A 22,854-nucleotide genomic window follows, 5' to 3' on the forward strand; every position below is an offset into this window, starting at 1 on the left:
TTGAGTTAATAAACCCAAATGTAAGTAGGGAGGGATAAAGAGGGATGTGACAAGTTACAATAATAATGACATGACATTTCCATATTGTCACATCCCTAAAACCTTGTGTTTCATTCTTACTGCTGTTAGTTCTACAACACCTTGATTCTTAATCTCAATCCTTTTGTAGACTTTAAAGCCTCACTTTTGTCACTCAGTGGCAATGTTTTTACTCAAAGTGGGCATATCCCCTGTATGAGTCCTCATGTGTTTTTTAAGATTGCCTTTGTCATTAAAGCCTTTGCCACAACCTGTGCACAAAAATGGCTTTTCTCCTGTATGAATCTTTTTGTGCCTGGTCAGACTTTCCTTACGATTATACATTTTGCCGCACTCTGTACAAATAAATGTTTTCTTCTCTTTGTGAACAGGCTTTTCCTCTGTATGAGTCCTCATGTGTTTTTTAAGATTACCTTTTATAATAAAACCTTTGCCACAAACTGTGCACATAAATGGCTTCTCTCCTGTATGAATCATGCTGTGCATGTTCAGACTGTCCTTACGATTATACATTTTGCCGCACTCTGTACAAATAAATGTTTTCTTCTCTTTGTGAACAGGCTTTTCCTCTGTATGAGTCCTTGTGTGTTTGTTTAGTATAGCCTTCCGAGTAAAGCCTTTGCCACAAACAGTACAAGCAAAGGGCCTTGCACCTGTATGGGTAAACATGTGTGATTTCAGCCCTCTTGAACAAATATAGCCTTTACCACAAACAGTACAAGCAAAGGGCAAGGGCCTTCCACCTGTATGAGTAAACATGTGTGATTTTAGCCTGCTTGGACAAATATGGCCTTTGCCACAAACTAAACATGTAAACGGTTTTTCCCCTGTATGAGTCCTCATGTGTTTTTTAAGATTACCTTTTATAATAAAACCTTTGCCACAAACTGTGCACATACATGGCTTCTCTCCTGTATGAATCATGCTGTGCATGTTCAGACTGTGCTTACGATTAAACATTTTGCCACACTCTGTACAAATAAATGTTTTCTTCCTTTTGTGACCTGGCTTTTCCCCTGTATGAGTCCTCATGTGTTGTTTAAGATTACCTTTGTCATTACAGCCTTTGCCACACACTGTGCAAATAAATGGCTTTTCTCCTGTATGAATAATGGTGTGCCTTTTCAGAGTTTCCTTACGATTAAACATTTTGCCACACTTTGTGCAACTAAAAGTTGTCTTCTCGATGTGACTCCTCGTGGATTGACTTTGTTTTGATGGCTTCTGGGACTGGGACAGCTTGTTTCTCAAAGACAATCTATGTCCTTCCACATTCTGGGCCTTTTGTGATTTAAGTTTGTTTAAAGATGAATGATCTACCCTGGCTTCCACCCACTCATCACCTTGTTCAGTGTCAGATTCAGAACAGTGTGAAGAGAGGAGCTGGTGAGGCGACTGATCTTTCCTGGTCTCCCACTTGTCACTGTTTTCAGTGTCCGATTCTACCGTGGGCTCCCACTCATTGCTGTCTTCAGTGTCAGATTCAGAACAGTGTAAAGAAAGGACTTCACTGGTTGGTTGTGATGTTCCACAGTCCACTGCATCAGCTTGTTTTTTCATGTAATCAGTTGAGGTGCTGGCAACGGGCTCTATCTCTATGTTTTCATCATCACCTTCACTCATCACTTCTAGTAATGTCATCGTTGACCAATCAGCCTGCTCTGGTCTTTGAAGTTGCTCCTCCTGTTCCTCTTTGATCTGTGGAGGCTCTGGTTCCTCCTGGACCAGACTGGGGCTCCTCTCCTCTTCAGGGGAAACGGGGAGGTTCAGGAAATCTAGGCAAAATATAAAATGAGAGAGAGAGAGAGAGAATACCATTAAATGCTTTAACTTTAAATGTTTCTATGCAGTGTTTCCTCTGTTTTATAGCTGTGTGTGTGCATGTGTGCATGCGTGCACGCATGGCTTGCACATAATATTGCTCTGAAAACATGGGTGACGGTAGACACCAGTTTAAGACCACAAGAGTGTCCGATTCCACCGATTGCTGACGTTTTAACCAATATACTGTCACGGGCGCCATGTTTTTTGGCACGGTGATCCATCTGTCCTTTCCGTCTCAGAGTCCCCGTGGGTGATTCCAGCACTGCGCTAGCCCCCCACCCCCTTGTGGAAAAAAAACAGGAAAAAAACAAAAAGATTGACTTCACTGAGATTCCCGGTGTTGGCACTCAGCGTCACTTTTTGCAAAACCGGGATTTGCCGGTTTTGGCACCCAATGTGTTAAGAATACGATTATGTTTTTCGTTTGAAAAGGCTTGGTCAAGGATGAGGATAATTCCTTTAACAGGTCAGTTCATGAAAGTCCTTGCGGTCTTGTTTCCAATGAGGGTCTGTGAGCAATTAGGGGTTAATTGGGGACACATTTAATTTCATCGACACATTTGCTGGCCTGGCCTGGAATCGTACCTGGGACAACCAGGGCCTCTGGCTTCCTAGGCGGGCTCACTAACCACTCAGCTATGGCCGCCCCCGTCAGAGGTTTGCCTTCTGGACTGTTGAGGCCAGAGCCTTGTTCCAAGGAACCCTTAAGCCAAGTGCCGAGACAGAGGAGCAGCCGTCACTGCTGAAGGATCTCACACATTCAAGCTGTCATTGGGTGCTGAGGAAATGTTACTTGGTACCAAGTATGGCTGGGTATTGCCTACAACCTCACGATCGATACGTATCACGATACAGATATACGATATGTATCGCGATATGCGTTGATTTTGAATAATAACCGCGTGTCCTACTAAATTTACTTTTACTAGTCCGAGTCCTAGACCACCGATTGCTGACGTTTTAACCAATATGTTGTCAGAAAATGTAAAGTTTCCTAATCAATTTGAAAAACTTAGTTGATAACATTTAAACAAAAAAGCAAGGAAATAAATAATAAAAATAAATAAAGTTTTGATGGATAAATGCAAAAGAATGAATCATGTATATCGTCACTGTCGGGCATAAACTGAAATAAAGCCGCCTCCTGACGCCTCAACACCTGGCCTAGATTCGCATTCCTCCTCTGACTCAGACACAACAAAATCCTCCTTGTCTCGCTCCCGACTCAAAGTGCGTCTAGCACGGCTGGCAAAAGATGAGCGGGAGAAAGTGAGAGAGAACACCGGGCCTAGATTCGCATTCCTCCTCTGACTCAGACACAACAAAATCCTCCTTGTCTCGCTCCCGACTCAAAGTGCGTCTAGCACGGCTGGCAAAAGATGAGCGGGAGAAAGTGAGAGAGAGGGAGGATGTAGTGCGGGAGAAAGCTAATGAAAGAGATTTCCAGCTCGACCTCAAGAGAATTGAGGCGGACAAAGAAGTCCGGGTGCGCCAACTGGAGTTGGAAGCGGAGCAAAGAAGGGCCGCATCTCCAGGAATCCCAGGTACCACTGCTGCAACCACCACACACACACCCAGTCCCAGTCGAACAGGTATAGTCCCTCACGATTTAACAAGGCAAATTGCATTAGTTCCCCCCTTCCGTGAGTCCGAAGTCGATTCATATTTTGGTGCATTTGAGCGAGTGGCTACTGCCCTCCGTTGGCCAAAAGACATGTGGTCCATTTTACTACAAAGTAAATTGCATGGCAAGGCACAAGAAGTGATCGCCACACTCTCTGTGCCAGACAGTATGTTATATGATAAAGTCAAAGCTACTATCTTCAGGGCTTACGAACTAGTTCCAGAGGCATACCGGCAAACATTTAGAGATTATTCGAAGGGCTCCAAACAGACCTTTGGTGAATTTGCCAGCGAGAAAGAAACTCTCTTTGATCGCTGGTGTACTGCCAGCAAAGTAGCTAATTGGGAAGAGCTACGTGCGTTAATGCTGGTGGAGGAATTCAAAAGGTGTGTGCCAGAGAGAGTAACTGTGTATTTGAACGAACATAAAGTGTCCTCTATTTCCGAAGCTGCCATTCTTGCCGATGAATTTGTATTAACCCACAAAAATGTGTTTAATCCATCTTCAGTGAGCCCCAGCTCACCTCGTAAATTTGGATACGCGCGTAATTACGCATCCGCTCAGCGTCCGTCTGAGCAGTCTGGCTCCAGGCCAAGTGACGAGAGGGTATGTCATTACTGCAAGAAAGTGGGTCATTTAATTGCCAATTGTTTAAAGAGACAGCAGAGGCAAGGTCAGAATGTGTCTAAGGGTATGGGTCTTATTAAAACTGAGGAAAGTTTTAAAGGTCCATCTGTGTGTTTCCGCCCTGGTCCAGATCCAAGTTACGATCCATTTGTGTTCGATGGGGTGGTGTCCGTGTCACAGGACACTACTGAGCGACAAACAGTTCGCATTTTGAGAGATACAGGAGCTCAGCAGAGTGTGATACTTTCAGGAGTGTTACCGTTAGGTGACCAAACGGCCTGCGGGTCGAGCGCAGTGATTAGGGGGGTGGAGATGGGATATATTTCTGCGCCTTTGCATACACTGTATGTGCAATCTGCTCTGGTGACAGGGTACTTTAAAGTAGCAGTGCGCGATGAGTTGCCAATTGAGGGGATTTCATTTGTCATGGGAAATGATATTGCAGGAGGTAAAGTGTATCCTGTGATAGAGGTGGTGGAGAAGCCTGTAGTGGAAATTGTTAAACAGGACAACCTGTCTGTCAAATTCCCTGACGCGTTTCCAGCGTGTGTGATCACTCGTGCACAATCACGAAAAGGAGGTAATGTTTCAGATTTTTTCGATTCCATTGTTATTCGCGCACTTGCGGGCGACAAAGTGTTGCCTACCGCTCCTAAAGCGTTGGCACAGCGATCGAGTGTTAACAAAAAGGGGGGGAAGGTAGCTGGTGTTGTGAAGGATCAGTTAATCTTACCAGTCACCAAGGAAAGCCTAATTAAGGCACAACGAGGTGATCACATGTTGGAAAAGTGTTTCGATGCTGTACTGAGTATAGAGGATGTGAAAACCAAAACCAGGGGTTATTTTTGTGAAGGGGGAGTGCTGATGCGCAAATGGTGTACTCTTGGTTCCGAGGAATCTGACTGGAGTGCAGTGGTCCAAATTGTGGTCCCAACTGCATACCGACAGCAGGTTCTTTCGTTAGCTCACGATCATAATTGGGCTGGGCATTTGGGGATTACAAAAACGTATTCCCGAATCCTCAAGCATTTCTTTTGGCCTGGGCTAAAGCAAGATGTGGCACAGTATTGTCGCACATACCCTACCTGTCAGCTGACAGGGAAACCAAACCAGACGATTCCTGCTGCGCCGCTCTGTCCGATTCCAGCCATTGGGGAACCATTTGAGCGGGTTATTGTGGATTGTGTGGGTCCCCTGCCTCGTACAAAATCAGGTAACCAATATCTCTTGACTATTATGTGTACAGCCACCAGATTTCCAGAGGCAATTCCTCTGCGTAAAATCACTTCTACCTCTGTGATAAAGGCTCTGACAATGTTTTTTGCTACTTGGGGTTTTCCGAAAGTGGTCCAGACAGATCAAGGAACTAATTTTTTATCTAAACTGTTTGAGCAAGTGATGGAGACTTTGTCCATTCAGCACATCGTGTCCAGCGCATATCACCCAGAGTCCCAAGGTGCGCTGGAACGATGGCACCAAACACTAAAATCCATGTTACGCAAATACTGTTTAGAGTCAGGAAGGGGTTGGGATGAGGGAATCCCATTTGTGTTGTTTGCTGCGCGAGACTCAGTGCAAGAGTCGCTGGGTTTTAGTCCAGCCGAGCTAGTTTTTGGACACACGGTTCGCGGCCCTCTCAAGGTCCTCAAAGATCAGTTTATGGCCACTGGTGTGTCTCCCGAAACTAATGTTTTGGATTTTGTGAAGAAGTTCCGAGAGCGTCTTAACAAGGCATGTTCCCTTGCTAGGGAATATTTGAGTAGCTCTCAAGCAGTCATGAAGGAGCGTTATGATAAAAAACGCCGTAGAGCGTTCGTTCAGTCCAGGTGACCAGGTTTTAGTGCTGCTGCCTATTCCTGGCTCCGCTCTGTCAGCCAGATTCTCAGGTCCATATGTGATTTTGGAAATGCTTGGTAAAACAGATTATGTGATTGGTACCCCAGATAGATGACGTAAAAGTCGAGTTTGCCACGTGAACATGCTAAAAGCATTTCATGTCAGAGAGGTAGGATTAATGGTGTCCGAGCAGATATCCTCCTCTACGGGGTCCATTGAGCTCCAGGGTGAGTCTACTGACTCCCAGGCTCCAGAGGACGATGGGTTAGTGTTGCGCGCGTCTCCAGCCCAACATGCCCGTCTGTGTAATTCAGAGATGTTGAACCAATTGCCCGAACATCTCAGTCATTTACTTCCTGATCACCAGCAGGACATAATTAGGTTAGTTACCGATTATCCTGTATTATTTGGAGACGTTCCAACTCACACTACCGTGCTTGAGCATGATATTGATGTGGGGCGCGCCAGGCCTATTAAACAGCACGCGTACCGCGTCAACCCCACAAAGCGAGCGCTTCTCACTCTTTTCACTCATGAGTTAGCCAGGTCAAGTTCAAGTCCATGGAGCTCTCCCTGTCTTTTGCAGGTTAAATCAGACGGTAGCCCTAGATTTTGTACAGACTACAGGAAGGTAAACGCTGTGACAGTGCAGGATTCTTATCCCTTACCTAGGATGGAAGACTGTGTGGATAATTTAGGATCTGCTGCATTCGTGACAAAGTTAGATTTGCTTAAAGGTTACTGGCAGGTGCCTTTGACGAAAAGGGCCTCTGAAATCTCTGCTTTTGTAACATCTGACCATTTTGTACAATACGATGTGATGGCATTCGGCATGTGTAACGCACCCGCTACTTTCCAGCGTCTGGTCAATATTGTGTTGGAAGGGGTGCCTAACTGTAATGCCTATTTGGATGATTTGATTGTGTATTCCGTGGATTGGGCGGAGCACATGAAGCTACTCCACATTGTATTTGATCGTTTAGCTAAGGCTTCACTGACCTTTAATTTAGCTAAATGTGAGTTTGGCAAGGCTACAGTCACATATCTGGGGAGACAGGTGGGACAGGGTCAGGTACGGCCTATAGAGGCTAAGGTTGCCGCTTTTGTTGCCTATCCCGCTCCCATAACCCGACGTGAGTTACGCCGATATCTTGGAATGGCTGGGTACTATAGGGGTTTTTGCAAAAACTTTTCGACTGTCGCTCATCCCCTTACTAGTCTGTTAAGCCCGACAAAATCATTTATCTGGTCCCCTGAGTGTCAACATGCGTTTCAAACTATCAAAACCCTTCTGTGCAGTGCCCCTGTATTGGCTGCTCCAGACTTCTCACATCCCTTCACCTTGGAGGTGGATGCCAGCGCTGTGGGAGCTGGAGCGGTGCTGCTACAGGAGGACGCGAATAAGATTGATCATCCAGTTTGCTACTTCTCCCGAAAGTTCAACAAGCATCAGGTGAAGTATGCAACCATTGAAAAGGAGGCGTTGGCTGTGTTACTTGCGCTGCAATTCTTCGAGGTGTATGTGGGGTCCAGCCCGTTGCCAGTGGTCTGCTATACCGATCACAACCCCTTGGTATTCTTGCAGCGCATGCGTAACCACAACCAACGGCTCATGAGGTGGGCAATCCTTATTCAAGATTATAATTTGGAAATAAGGCACAAAAAGGGCGCAGATAATGTGTTGGCCGATGCCCTGTCACAGGCCTGGTAAATGATACATTTTGTCAAACTGTGTTTGATTTTGAGGGTGGGGGTGTTACATCCGAGGGTTATTTTCTTTATGGGTATAATATTACACGTAGTACTATAAATGGCAGTTCCACTGAATCCTGCTTGTCAGCTCAGGGCCTATGTGGATGTGGGAGGAGACCTGGCTGAGGAGGAGGTGACATCCATCAGATCATGGACCAATCAAGAGGACGCCTGTCATTATAAAAGAGCTGTCAACAGCTGCGCACATTGGCAGTGTGTAACATGCGATCAGTGCAGTTACATGCTGTCCTACTGAATGTAGCAACAAGTCAATACTCTGGGGACCGAAAGTTTGGTAACCCCTCAGTATTATATTACCCTGCTCGAGAGTGCACTGTTTTGAATGAGCTTGCTAAAGCAGCATCGAGTAACAGATAAGAGTTAAGAGTATTCTGCACACAACTCTGTTGTGTTTTGTGTTGGACACCAGTGCCTGTTTATTGTACCTGTATTGTTTTTCTTCAGTTTAGATTAGGGATGTTAGATTAAATTAGGGACTTGATGTACTTTTGATTTAATAGAGATTAGGTTAGATAGGGGTTAAAAAGATTAGGTAAGCATCTTATATTTCTTTGTTGATTTATTGCACGGTGGTCCGTTTATAAAGTTTATATAATTTAAAGTTAAGTGTTACGTATTTGTTTGTTTAAATTCTGTGTCACTTTGTCAGCAAAACAACCATAAAAGATCAGAATCAATAAAGCTCATTTCACTCACCAACGTTATGTCGCAATCCTTTACTCCTAGACTAAAGGGATCGTAACAGACAGTATGACTTTACCTTTAATGTGACGTTTTACATTCACACTCACGTGTCGGGATGTTGGGAATAACAATGAAGGCATTCTGACAAGGTAGAGTAACGGGTTCCTCTTTAATCTGTGGAGGTTGTGGTTCCTCCTGGACCAGACTGGGGCTCCTTTCCTCATGTTCAGGGGAAACCTCTTTACACACAAACAGACGGAGGAGAGAAGAGGTAGCATTAGCACAACAACTCAAATACATTCTGAGTCCCATCTGTGCCCATCTATGGAGATCTCTGTATTTTAACACAATTCTTATGTTCATATGAGGGGTTTGAACCCACTACCTTCTGCATGAAAGGCATGTGCTCTAACCTCTATATAGATACTGTAGATAGCCATGGTTCACAAAATGCACGGTTTGTTCGATACAATACTTTTTCAATACAGCAAAAAAAGCAGAAGCTTGTGAGAAATGTATTTGATTTTGTTGTATTGAACTTGGGAGAGTCTCATCAGCTAACGTATGTTATACATTAGTAGGAGGAGCGGCTGAGATTGTCACTAAAAGAGAATTGCTGGTCTACATTTTAGTAAGTCCACCTTAAAGGGATATTGCACTTTCAAACATGTTTGGGTTCATTAACGTCTACTCAAATCACCCCAGACAGTATTTAAGTTCCTTGATTCAATATTTAGATATTTGATATTCATTTTGTCCTATACAAACCCAATGTAAGGTAAATGTTATCTAAAAGTGCGTGTGTGCTTATAGGCATGTGTGCACCAAACGGCGTGAAGAAAAAAGAAAAACGGCTTAAAACGGTGGAGCGCTACAACATTGATTGACAAAACAGTTGACAAAACAGTCCCGGGGGGCAGCGAAACGGGACCGCGCTCCACAACCTTTTGTTTACATGCGAGTCCTCGTCGTGGCTTCTACAGCACGCAACATATCAGCGTACATGGTAAGAAGCGCTGGCACTAGATATACCCTGTTTTAATAAAACTCTGGCACTTAATGTGTTAATTGCCGTAAAGTGACAGTCTCTTCCTGTTTCCCTGCACACGTTTGAGCAGTGTTGTTGAGCAGTGAGCGTACATGGAAACGCTTTGTGTTGTGTGTGACATCAGAGCAGAGCTCTGGTCAACCCATGTAAAGGCGTGAAGATGCCTTTACACATCTCAATTCATATCCGTACCAGATAGAGAAAAGTGACAGAAAGGTGAGAGAGAACTGAGAGATAGAGAGCATAATCTTCCAGGGGGGGAAATCTTCCACTCCACTCCCATAGATCTACACACTGTGCACATCGTAGTCCATGACCTTCCCAGACCCAAATGCTGAGGAATGGACGGATCCCATCAGCCAGCGGCTGTCAGCCAATAACCACCTTGTAACCAGCCAGAAACAAGGAGGCACAGACAAAATAACAAGATCTTACAGTCATCAACAGTTGACAAAGACTTCAACTAAGCTTGGGGAACAACTAAAGAAACGGCTGACTCGGACAGGAAAGGACACCCACATCTGTAAACCGAGTGATAAGAGCCTCACTTTAGGTGAATTGAATGTACACCAACATGTCCACACTGGAAAAAAACGTTTCCACTGTAAAGAGTGCGACAAGAGCTTTAACAGGTTACATCACATGAAGAGACACCATCGTATCCACACAGGAGAAAAACCTTTCCTCTGTAAACAATGTGGCAAGTGTTTCAGTCAATTAAATGATCTGAAGAGACACCATCGTATCCACACAGGAGAAGAACCTTTCCTCTGTAAACAATGTGGTAAAAGTTTCAATAGGTTAGCTCACCTGAAGAGACACCATCGTCTCCACACAGGAGAAAAACCTTTCCTCTGTAAACAGTGTGACAAGAGTTTCAATGTGTTATTTAACCTGAAGAGTCACCAACGAATCCACACAGGAGAAAAACCTGTCCTCTGTAAACAGTGTGACCAGAGTTTCAATGTGTTATTTAACCTGAAGAGTCACCAACGAATCCACACAGGAGAAAAACCTTTCCTCTGTAAACAGTGTCACAAATGTTTCAGTGAGTTAGCTAGTCTGAAGAGACACCAGCATATCCACACAGGAGAAAAACCTTTCCACTGTAAACAGAGTCTCAAATGTTTCAGTGAGTTAGCTTGTCTGAAGACACACCAGCGCATCCACACAGGAGAAAAACCTTTCCTCTGTAAACAGTGTGGCAAGAGTTTCAGTCAGTTAGGTCATCTGAAGACACACCAGCGTATGCACACAGGAGAGAAACCTTTCCTCTGTAAATAGTGTGCCAAGAGACATTTGTAAGTGATATGTAGGTGAAAATGTGAGGCAGCCAGTGAAATACAAGTTTTGGTCTCCCCTACCTCTCTTCTATCCCCCAAAATACCCCAGTTTGAACACTCAGGCTTTCACATCATTTAATACAAAAACATTTCTTTATAAAATAAATGAAAATATAGCTGCAGGCAGCGATAATACAGGGCCAGACATGGAAACTAGAGAGAGAGAGAGAGAGAGAGAGAGAGAGAGAGAGAGAGACGGAATAGATTGATGAGAGAGAGAGAGAGAGAGAGAGCGCCATGGAAACGGAATAGATTGAAGAGAGACATGGAAACGGAATAGATTGATGAGAGAGAGAGATGAAAACAGAATGGATTGATTGGACATCTCAACCTATTGCCATTAACAGGAATTGAACTCTCAACCTTCGGACTAATAGGCTGCGACACTACTAGACAGGAGGGATTTCAGAAAAAAGGCCTTCTATAAGGAGGTTAGAGGCATTTGGGGGTAAAAGTTGGGAACAAGGCCATTTTACATAATTCAAGGGTGCTGAATCAGAAAAACACTGTTCCCAAGCAAAATTCTTAGTGCTTAACCTCCTAATTTGCATCAAAAATCCTGGTACATTTGGCCCCTGATGACCAAAAAATAAATTGCCCCCATGTATAACTCACCCCCTGAATGAGTTAGAGCCACAGAACTGGTACTGATAACTGAACACAAACTACTTTCAACACAACTATATAGAGTGGGATGGGGATGGCTATAGGTACACTTAGACGGCCAACAGGGACTAGCTGAAATGTATTAAGCCCCGCCCCTCTGTGTTCCTATTGGCTGGGCTTTAAACAGCCATAACTCCAATTCCCAGCATCGAAAACCTATGAAACCTCCTAGATGCGCTTAGACGGCCAACAGGGAAAGGCTGAAATTGTTTAAGCTATGTAGCCTAACTTTTCAGTTGATTGCCATACAGGCTTGTGTCCCCCCCCCCCACCCCCGATGGGCCCTGCCTAGTACAGCCTAGTCCAGCCTATTACTGCCTAGTCCTAGGACTAGGCTAGACCTGGGTGTACTAGGCTTTACTGTACTAGACTCTGCTGGGCTCTAATAGTCTGTTTTCAGCTCTAGCAGGCTTTGCTAGGCTGTACTTGGCTTTATTAGGCTATAGAAGGCAGTACTTTACTTTGGCCTACAAATGTTCATGCAAAACTATTGGTGGTGCACACACAAACTATTGCCCGTGTACACAGTGGTTAATCCCAATGGTCTGAGTATCTACAGGGCTGACAAGGGACTAGCACAGCCTAGTACAACCTAATAGAGCCTAGTACAACCTAGTCTTAACTAGTCCAGTCTGTTCCATGCTAGTATAGCCTACAGTATATCGCCGTCCCCTAGTCTGTTCCATCAAAAGGCTGGACTAGGCTAGACCTGGGTGTACTAGGCTTTGATGTTGTAGTCTCTACTGGTCTCTAATAGACTGTTTTAAATTCCAGTAGGCTGTGCTGGTCTGTACAATGCTATATTAGGCTGTACAAGGCAGATCTGTACTATGGTCTACAAAGGTTCATGCAAAACTATTGCTTGTGCACACACAAGCTATTGCCCGTGTTCACAGTGGTCAGTCCCAATGGTCTGAGTATCTACAGGGCTGGCAAGAGCCTAGGACAGCCTAATAGAGCCTAGTATAGTCTAGTACAGCCTAGTACAGCCTAATCTATCCTAGTCCAGCCTTATCAGTCCTAGCATAGCCTTGTACCCCCTCCCCTATTCTGTTCTCCCAAAAGGCTGGACTAGTCATGGGTGTACTAGGTTGTACTATACTAGACTCTACTGGTCTATAATAGGCTGTTTTAAGCTCTAGTAGGCTGTGCTAGGCTGTACTAGGCTCTATTAGGCTGTGCAAGGCAGATCTGTACTATGGTCTACAAAGGTTCATGCAAAACTATTGCTCGTGCACACACAAGCTATTGCCCGTGTACACAGTGGTTAGTCCCTATGGGTTGAGGATCTACAGGGCTGACAAGAGCATAGTACAGCCTAATATAGCCTATTAGAGTCTAGTACAGCCTAGTACAGCCTCATCTATCCTAGTCCAGCCTTATCAGTCCTAGCATAGCCTGGTACCCCCTCCCCTATTATGTTCTCCCACCAGGCTGGACTAGGCTAGACCTGGGTGTACTAGGTTTTACTGTACTAGTCTCTGCTGGGCTCTAATGGTCTGCTTTCAGCTCTAGCAGCCTTTGCTAGGCTTTACTGGGCTCTATTAGGCTATAGAAGGCAGTACTTTACTTTGGCCTACAAATGTTCATGCAAAACTATTTCTCGTGCAAACACAAGCTATTGCCCGTGTACACAGTGATTAGTCCCTATGGGTTGAGGATCTACAGGGCGGACAAGAGCCTAGTACAGCCTAATAGAGCCTATTAGAGTCTAGTACAGCCTATTACAACCTAGTCTAGCCTAGTCAGGCCTGTTCCATGCTAGTATAGCCTATACCACCCTCCCCTAGTCTGTTCTCCCAAAAGGCTGGACTAGTCTTGGATGTACTAGGCTGTACAGTACTAGACTCTACTGGTCTCTAATAGGCTTTTTAGCGGCTCTAGCCGCTCTATACCTGACTTTGTCCGTGTGCGTCAACGTTCTGATTGGTCAGGTGCGTCAACAAAGTGATTGGTCAAGCTTCACGCGACACATGGCTATAAACACATTATAAACACATATCGATGACAAAATGTATCAAAGGCGCCGCTATCTTCACACAGGGTGTGATTTTTTAATCTCTAGTAGGCTTTGCTAGGCTGTACTAGGCTATATTAGGCTGTACAAGGCAGATCTGTACTATGGTCTACAAAGGTTCATGCAAAACTATTGCTCGTGCACACACAAGCTATGGCCTGTGTACACAGTGGTTAGTGCCTATGGTCTGAGTATCTACAGGGCTGACAAGGGACTAGTAAAGCCTACTAGAGAGTATTAGAGTCTAGTACAACCTACTCTAGCCTAGTCCAACCTGTTCCATGCTAGTATAGCCTATAGAAATGATTTCATGTGCATGTCATAAGCAATGCACAACACGTCGTTGCAAATGCCGGAAATCTGGGTTACGATGCACAGCCATGTGTGCATGTCAGCAACGGAGTGATGATCAACCTCCTTGTATGAATGTGGTCTAGTGTCTAGACTTTCGTTCAACAATGGCCAATACAGTATCTTTAGAGTACTAAACCGTTATCTGTTATGGGGGCCGCTATTTTGCATATTTCGGAGTAGGCTGATTATTATATTATATTATATTATCATATTACTTACAAATTCTTTACTCACATTGTAGAAACTGTAGACACTTCATTTGTCAATTTTGCTTGCCTGGCCACAGAGTTATTGAAGATAAAGGTGCGAATTTGCCAATTTGGCAGCCATTCAGATATGCAGATTAGAAGGTCAAAAACTAAACATTTAGCATGGGGAAAAAGTATGTATTTTAGATGTCCTAAGGATGGCAAAAATACAGATAATTAGGAACAAAATAAGGGGGATGCACCTTTTGCACCGTTTGAGTACTACGGTACATCATTTTATGTAATGGTGGCCTCTAATTTGCATATTTATTTACATTTATTTACATTTATTACATTACAAATATCTTCCACACATTGTATGACCCTCAGAACATAAATATATACACTTTATTTGTCAGATTTGCTTGCTTTGTTATAGAGTTGTTTAAGAAATACTTCAAGATCGGCAGCCATTTTGATATGCAAATTAGGAGGTTAAGCACTAAGAATGTTGCTTGGGAACCGTGTTTTTCTGATTCAGCACCCTTGAATTATGTAAAATGGCCTTGTTCCCGACTTTTACCCCCAAATGCCTCTAACAATCACATATTTCAGAAATCCCACCGGTCTATACCTATAGTGCTATCGTTTTGTCCAAGCTGATGTTGTCTGTTGAAGATCATAAACTCTTGCCTTCTGTCATGAACCAAGCCAATACTAAGATCACTCGGGTCACAAACCATTTACCGATAGAGAAATTGTATGTCTCCTCGCAACCGAAAACAGTGAAAGCAGCCGATCTACAAGCTCAGAAACACGTTGCTATCTGAAAGGTTTTGAGATTGTAGATCGGCTATTTTCAGAATGAAGTATGTCATACGTTGAAAAACGTACTCTCAAATATGCATTTCAGGTTATCTTTACCATTTGCACATGTATTCATTGATACAGTCATGTTGTTTGCAATTCAACTTAAATGAAGTCTGCAAGTGAGGCTTGAACTGACGACCTTGATATTGTGAGGCACTCATTTAAGGGAGACGCCATTGGACCAACAGACAAGGAATTGTGAAAAAGGAGATCACACAGATGATACAGTTTCACGCAAATAGCTGAAAAATACTGGGTTTAAGTGTTTTTCAAACTGCTCAAAATTGCGGACAATCTAAGGGCGGAGCTTACTGGTCAAAGCGATAGATGTGTTCCTCATGAGTCAAGGCACACGTGTAAGCAAGTTTCACGACTTTCGGCCAAACGAGGCATGACTTTTGCCTGTTTAAAGTTTGCATTTTCAAAAAATAGCTATAGCGCCCCCCTTTGGCCAATTGGAGTGAGATTGGTTTCAGTGATATTTGGAATGACTCTCTACATTACTGCAACGTTTCAAAGAAATGTGAGTCTTGCATGTATGTGTTAGGGGCAGATGAATAATTTTCATAAAACTGCAATAGTTAAAATCTATGGAATCCTGGGACTTTGGAGCAATCTGCACGAAATGTTTAACACTTGAACTTTGGACCTCTGCCGACATAATGATGGGAGCGGATTTTCCATAAGTGAAAAAATGCAGAAGTTAGGAGCCAATGGCTGTTTTTCATATAATTCAAAATGGTGGGCGATCTAAAGGTCAGAGGTCAAAAGTCAGACCACAAAAGTTGTCGGGCATGAAGAGACGCATGTGTGTATCGAAGTTTCATGGGTGTACGTCAAACAGGGCATGAGTTGTACCTGTTCAAAGTTGGCACTTTCAATTTATTCCTATAGCGCCACCCTTTGACGAATGAGTGTGAGAATTATTTATTGGTAGTTTTTCATGAGCATCTACCATATGGCCGAGTTTCGTAAAAAGCGTATGCACGGTTAAGCCAGAACTGGCAAAAACAAGTATTTTTCAAACTGCTCAAAATTGCGGAAAATCTAAGGGCGGAGCTTAATGGTCAAATCAATACGTGTGTTCCTCATGAGTCAAGGCACATGTGTAAGCAAGTTTCACGACTTTCGGCCAAACGAGGCATGACTCATGCCTGTTTAAAGTCTGCATTTTCAAAAAATTGCTATAGTGCCCCCCTTTGGCCAATTGGAGTAAGATTGGTTTCAGTGATATTTGTAATGACCCTGGGTTTCAGTGATATTTGTAATGACCCTGTACATTTCTGCAAAGTTTCAAAGAAATGTGAGTCTGCATGTATGTTTTAGGCGCAGATGAATGATTTTCATAAAACTGCAATAGTTAAAATCTATGGAATCCTAGGATTTTGGAGCAATCTGCACGAAACGTTTAACACTTGAACTTTGGACCTCTGCCGACATAATGTTGGGAGCGGATTTTCCATAAGTGAAAAAATGCAGAGGTTAGGAGCCAATGACTGTTTTTCATATAATTCTAAATGTTGGGAGATCTAAAGGTCAGAGGTCAAAAGTCAGAATGTGAAAGTTGTTCAGCATGAGGAGACGCATATGTGTATCCAAGTTTCATGGCTGTAGGTCAGACAGGGCATGAGTTGTACCTGTTCAAAGTTGGCATTTTCAATTGAGTGCTATAGCGCCACCTTTGGACGAAAGATTGTGAGAATAATTTTTTGATCGTTTTTTTAATGACCATCTACCATATGGCCGAGTTTCGTGAAAAGCGACAGCACGGTTCAGCCAGAACTGCGAAAAGTGGCAGAAGAAGAAGAAGAAGAAGTGACAGAATACTGCCAATAACAAAACAGGTCCAGAGCTGAGCTCTGGCCCTGTAAAAAGTAATCGAAAAAGCACGCCCCCCTCACGTATAAGGAGGGCAGGATTCACCAGAACCAAGGACGGGTGTATTCAATTAATCTAAAATGTTACAAATGGAGTTTGAAGTTATAATGGGTTTGAATAGGAAGGGGGCGTGTCTGATAACATGAATATCAAATATCTAAATACTGAATCAAGCAACTTAAAAACTGTCTGGGGGCTCACAAAAGCTTTAGTAGACGATAAAATGACAGGCAGGACTCTTCAACCGGGTGCCCGGGACCCCTAGGGGGTCCTCAGAGTTACCAAAGGGGGGGCCACCAAATCTTTGTGTGATAGGAAAAATAATTTCTGCTGTCAAACAAGTCTATGAAGCTATCTATGAAATCTATGAAAATGTTTAGAAAAAGTTTAATCTGGAACAGTGTAGTGGGGTCCCTACTTCATCTCTCTCTCAGCTAAGGGGTCCTTGGTCTGGAAAACATTGAAGACCCCTATCTTAAGGCATGTTTAGACCTATGCTATTCACCTGTTTCCTAGGCGTTTTACTTCCTGTGTGTGTTCCACTTCCTGTCGGTTTGATCCAATGAAATCCAATGAAACTGGTCAGATGACTAATGATATCCAATGAAATCCGACAGGAAGTGGAAAACACACACCTAGGAAACAGGTGAATACAAGTTGTATTGTACATCACTGTATCCACACTGTACGGTTCGCTCTGCACGGTACAGAACGAATTTATGGACCACAATTTATCTGTTTTGCAAAAATAAATTACTCGTGAGTAAATCCAGGTGGTGTTGCTCACCAAAAACAGCCGATACACAAGCATCAGGACACATTGGGAGCCTGTAGATCGTCTATATTCGGCGGGCGACACCATCGGATTAATGAATGAGCATAATGATTATACGTGACGCTGTTGTTGTCCTACCACTCGTAGCAGGAGCTCATTAAAAGTTATTTCCGTCAGACAAGTCCATACAAAATACTCCATGACTGTAGTTAGGAACTCTTCCTGTAATCGTTATAAGCAAAATATCCTTAAATCATTATGCAGAGATTAAATGCTAATGTTTAATGAAGGTGATATATACGCTGATCCCTATATTATGCAGTTGTGTTAAGGCTGTGTACATGAATGTGATCAGATCCTTTCTTAAAAACTATGCACCAACCAACACATTGTAAAGTTTTGTGTGTAATTGCATTAACTTGCATGTTAACATTTGCATTGTATAGTCTTTTCACTAAAATGATTGAAATTCATTGACAGTTGTACAGCATGCAGTGGTGGCTTATCCAACGGGCTTGACGTGCTGAAGCACAGGGCACCAACCCTTGGGGGGGCACCAAACGACAAAAAAAAAAGAAAAAAGACGGAGCGGCGAATTTAGAGCGTCCGTTTCTTCCGCGCAGGGGGGCACCAAACCATGTCCAAGCACCGGGCACCACTAAGGGTTAATCCGCCCCTGGTCAGCACCACTACGTGCTGCTGTCTTCAACACTTTGTGATAACCCTTTCTGATTAGGTAGATAATATGTTTTATCCAGAGCTCACCAAACTGCATGTTGTGTGTATGTGACAGTGTGTGTGTGTGTGTGTGTGTGTGTGTGTGTGTGTGTGTGTGTGTGTGTGTGTGTGTGTGTGTGTGTGTGTGTGTGTGTGTGTGTGTGAGAGAGAGAGAGAGAGACCAAGCTACGTTTGAGTGTTTATAGACATATATACTGTCTTGTGTTTAGAGCGAACCAAACTCAAATCCGAACGTTTTATTACATGCCACGGGCAGTCGGGCAGCCGGCCTATTAGTGTACTCAAGTACTGTACTTAAGTACTTATATTACTTTACCGGGGTATTTCCAATTTTCCATACTTTTACTTCATTACATTTCAGAGGCAATTATTGTACTTTTACTCAATTACAGTTACTTAGTTCAAAACTCCTATGTTTTGATTATTGTCACAAAACATACATTAACCACTTCAGCTCTATATATAGGCTATTTGACAGACAATTGTTCAAGTCGCTCCGGTCCGAGTCCAAGTCGAGTGCCAAGTCATTTGGTCCCAAGTCCAAGTCGAGTCCCAAGTCAAGTCCAGTCCCAAGTCAATCCAACCCTCAGGTCCGAGTCCCAAGTTGAGTCCCAAGTCATTTGGTCCCAAGTCCAAGTCAATCCAACCCTCCGGTCCGAGTCCAAGTCGAGTCCCAAGTCATTTGGTCCTAAGTCCAAGTCAAGTCCCAAGTCAATCCAACCCTCCGGTCCGAGTCCAAGTCGAGTCCCAAGTCGAGTCCCAAGTCTTTCTGTTGTGGGCAAGTCAAGCCGAGTCACAAGGTTGTGTCAAGTCCTTCACTACTATTGTTCCCCAGCCCACCCACAAAGCACTCAGGTTTATATCTTGAAGAGAGAAACCGTATCTTAAAGTCAAGAATTAAACCAGCATAAAGCTGTTCATTTGTCCATTACAACATTACATGTCTGACGCGCGCGCACACACACACACACACACACACACACACACACACACACACACACACACACACACACACACACACACACACACACACACACACACACACACACACACACACACACACACACACACACACACACACAGGTATAAAGAAACCTTGACTATTACAAATATATAAATCTTTGGCCTACAAATAAATAAACTTGGGTCAGTGCAATGATTGAGTCTGAAAACCTTCCCAGAGTAAAACTTCTTTGGTAAGTATATTTGGTACCCAATATACTTCTAATATCTGATAATAATATCTAATAATCTGATCCTGATAACATTATTGCGGACGCATGCGCTGGTGCCCACTACAGACAAACACCAAAACTCTCGCCCCAAAACATTCACCCCAGGGGAAAGGGAAATCCAGTGATATTCACCTGGTATTCCTAAATGTAACCTAATTAAACTATGCCTAAACCTAACCTTATTCCTAAACGTAACCTCAGTAAAACTAATAACATGGCTAACCGTAAACTTATTTCTAACCTTATCCTCAGTAAAACAAATACAGGAATACAAGAACCGCTGGTCCGCGAAAAGAAATGGGGGCGATGGTGTTTTGGGGCGAGTTTTCCGGTTATGTATCTACGGCACCACGGCAATAAGTTGCAAGAGATTCTCTCCGTGGAGGAGTAATTAAATACCACACAGCACACAAACTACACGGATTATAGATAGATAGATAGATAGATACACAGATAGATTATGTAACGTGCGCAATTACGCGTGTGTAAATAAATTACAGAAAATAAGAAAATAAATTATAATAAATTATAATAAATTCATGACTGATACCAAATGAAAATATAAACTTTACAGATCATATAAACATGAAAATGATAAGAATTCAAGTCAAATTCATAAAGTTCTGGCCGAATGAAATCTCAACTGCTCTGTTTATTTTGCAGGGGGGGAACTCTGATGACAAAACAACAAGTCATCCGAGTCATCTTGTCTCGAGTTGAGTCGAGTCGGGAGTCATTGGCTAGCAAGTCCGAGTCGAGTCTCAAGTTTTACATTCAAAGTCCGAGTCGAGTCGCAAGTCTCGTTGGTCTTTTACCTTCCAAGTCCAAGTTGAGTCGCAAGTTTTACATTCCAAGTCCGAGTCGAGTCGCAAGTCGTCAAATATGCGACTCGAGTCAGACTTGAGTCGAGTCACTCGAGTCCAATTGTCTGCTATTTGAAAGTAGCCGATCTACAAGCTCATAGAAACACATTGTAGATGGTCTATTTTCAACATATTTAGAAAATAATGTGGGACATTCTGCACAATGAATGCTATTACTTTCAGCATTGTAAGTGTAATTTGATGCCAATAGACCGAATGACCAATAGAACGTCAACAGACGACGTCACACTGGTTGCAAATGAAACCCATTCTGTCAGGTCTCGCTAGGGCTCGCAACACTAGCCACCGAAACAACAGGTTGAGCAGTGATTGCATGAAACAATCACCTGTGCTGTGCATCCAGTCTCAATGTTGGTAAACAAATAATTCGTCTATACTTTTGTATTTTCACTCAAGTAAATGTCTTGTACCGGACTTAAACTTGTAACAGAGTATTTCTACATTGTGGTATAGATACTTTTACTTAAGTTAATAGTGTGAGTACGTCTTCCATCCCTGCATAATGCAGTCGGAAAACGGTCGCCAGTTAATGGATTCTGGTCACTAGACAAACCATTCAGCTTCAGCTATAGTAGCTTAGCTTCTAGCTAAGCTGCTGTCCAACGTATGTAAACATGTATTTAAAATGCAGCTCAACCCACCTGTTCTGTGTAGTCTGATGTGTGGCTGTAAAATGTCGTCCAGCAGTTTGTTTCGTCTCTCCAGCAGAGTTTCTAGTGTCTCTATCTCTCTCTGGAAGAGGTTGAACATCAACTCTGCAGCCAAACTGAGACGCTCGCTGACAAACACTCTGACATTAAGCTTCACACAAACATCACGCTGTTTTTCCAAAACACACAATATCTCCTCTCCCACCGACGTCATGTGTTCATTTATAGACAGCCGTACAGACTCTATTTGACACATTTTACCTTCTTTAACAGACATTTTTCACCGCTTTGTTTCTCACCGCCATGAAGAGCTTTGTTCCGTGAGAGCTAACAACAACACTCATTCACCTCTGGGTTAAAGTGCTTCGCGCATGCGCAATGAAGCAGTAGGCACGCACGCCAGAGCGATAGAAGATGCCTTTTGCCCCCTGGTGGAGGAGGTGTGTAACTGTCGCTGAAGACAGACAGACAGACAGACAGACAGACACCATGTGTGTCAATTAATTAATTAATAATGATAATTATAATAATAATAATAATAATAATAAGGTTGAAATCTTGTTTGAAATGACCAAATCTGCCTACTGATGATGTCACTGTGGGCAGGTTTTCTGAATAGGTCACACGGCGGCCATATTGGAATTTAGCTATCTAAGTGTAGTGCGTATATGGGGAGCCTCGCCCCGAAGGGGCGAGGCGCGGGGCGCGGGCGGGGGCCCAGTGGACGGGGTTGCACGCCGAGCAACCACTTATTTGGCCAGGGGGACGCGCAGGCACACGCATAGATTTAAAACTACTTTAAATTCACACTTCATCAAAGTTTTTTTAGAGCCACAACCTCACACACTCAAAGGTCTTCTTCACCCTCTTCATCATCTCTCTCCTCATTCCCTTCAGCCTCCTCATCTTCTTGGTCTTCATCTTCATGTATTAGGGAATACAAGTCATTTCGCCCTTTCCGCACTTCGCCCAAAAAGTCGGACATTTCGCCCGGACACTTCGCCCCAAAAATGCGGACATTTCGCCCGGACATTTCGCCCATTTTTGCGGACATTTCGCCCGAAATACGTCATCCAGGCAAACCTATCCATCCATATATCCACTACATTTTTTAGTTCTTGTTTCAACTCAAAACAGAACAAGCTGAGTCTGATCAGCAGCTGAATCAGCATGACACCCCATGGCCTGTTTTTCAGTGCATTGTTGATTGATTTACGTGTCATGCTTGATTCCTCAGACGAAGATCCAGCAGAATCTAAATGTTTAGTTCTGAAATGAATTTAGCTTGTTTGGCCTTTTTTATTTTTGTATTGTCTTGATTAGGATTAAATGGACAGTGATAGTGAAGTAATGTATATAATGAACAGAGCATATGGATTAAGCATGTATTCTGTCAGTTCTGGACTGGGTTGTAGACATGTTTTAGGCCTATTTGTAAAACAAGCCAAAGGTGTCTGTTGCTCATGACATAGGAACAGTGGAGATGACTTCTGACATGCAGCAGCGGTGAACAGGTTTGCCAGGAGTCATATATATACACACACACACACACACGCTAAGACAGGAGAAAAGGAACATTTACATTTGCAATACTTTTTATTCTGCTATTCTGTTATTGTCATTACAGTACAGATGCATCACAGAGGCAGGTCACATTCCATTCCTTTGTCTTGAAATTTCAATAGACCTAGATCCAGGAGGTGTGGAATGGGCCATCTGCCGCCAATTAAAGCAATTAAAGTACACAGATAGCTGGACATTAAAGTACAAAGATTCAGGTGGTGATCAGTTAAGGCGTTTG

The 22,854-nt window shown here is 43.3% G+C and overlaps 1 long non-coding RNA gene across 1 annotated transcript; it reads right to left on the reverse strand.

The window, feature by feature from the left end:
* Positions 1-511: 511 nt before the first annotated feature.
* On the reverse strand, positions 512-21,337 carry LOC311046149. The gene is made up of 3 exons (XR_014600842.1): positions 21,045-21,337; positions 8,515-8,646; positions 512-1,814 (listed from the first exon to the last, which is right to left on the reverse strand). It is a non-coding gene; the product is annotated as an uncharacterized lncRNA (long non-coding RNA).
* Between the last annotated feature and the right edge of the window lie 1,517 nt (positions 21,338-22,854).

The sequence above is a fragment of the Gymnoscopelus microlampas genome (genome assembly GCF_963454915.1).
Source record: "Gymnoscopelus microlampas genome assembly, chromosome: 5".
Taxonomy (NCBI): Eukaryota; Metazoa; Chordata; class Actinopteri; order Myctophiformes; family Myctophidae; genus Gymnoscopelus; species Gymnoscopelus microlampas.